Source organism: Myotis brandtii, unplaced genomic scaffold (genome assembly GCF_000412655.1).
Source record: "Myotis brandtii unplaced genomic scaffold, ASM41265v1 scaffold888, whole genome shotgun sequence".
Taxonomy (NCBI): Eukaryota; Metazoa; Chordata; class Mammalia; order Chiroptera; family Vespertilionidae; genus Myotis; species Myotis brandtii.
In genome coordinates, this window is record NW_005371636.1 from 848,105 (window position 1) to 849,003 (window position 899).

Below are 899 nucleotides of genomic sequence, written 5' to 3' on the forward strand. Positions count from 1 at the left end.
GTGCTCTTTCCTAACGCCTCCTTCCTTCCCTCTCAGGACAGACCTGTCACAACCCTCACCAGACTCGGCCTCTTACACTCACAGGGCGGTTTCACAGCCAAATACGTCCTGAACAAACTATGCGAAGCCCGGTCCTAACTTAGTCTTCTCCTGACTGAAAAAAAAAATAGGTAAAAAATCAGAAATGAGGCCATTTATAAAGATAAGAGAGCAATGGTTTCGGGAAGTTGCTCTGGCTGATTTTCTAAGCTAAACCTTTGAGAGAGGGGCTAAATTACGGACGTAAACACTCGTAAAAAAAGAAAAAAAAAGGCACGCCCAGCTACCCGAGACCCGACTGGGCGTGGACACGTCTGAATCTCGTGGACTCGTGAAAAGGAAACAGGTAAACATCGCAACTTCCGCGGCGCGGCCTCCCGAGCCCGGAGCTAAGACTCCGCAGTGACTTACAAACAACATGAGCCTCTGGGATGTTCAGTTGGAAGATGGTCACTTATAAAAGCAGAAAACGGGCCCTAGCAGGTTTGGCGCAGTGCATAGAGCATTGGCCTGAGGACTGAAGGGTCCCAGGTTCGATTCCCGGTCAGGGCGCATGACCAGATTGCGGGCTCGATCCCCAGTGTGGGGCGTGCAGGAGGCAGCCGATCCATAATGCTCTCTCATCATGGATGTTTCTCTCTCTCCCTCTCTCTTCCTCTCTGAAATCAATAAAAATATATTTTTTTAAAAAAGTGGAAAACAGTACAACATAAATTGCTTTTTTAAAAAAAATATTTTTATTAATTTCAGAGAGGAAGGGGGAGGGAGAGAGAGGGAGAAACCTCCATGATGAGAGAGAATCATGGATCGGCTGCCTCCTGCAGGCCCCACACTGGGGATCAAGCCCACAACCCAGGCAT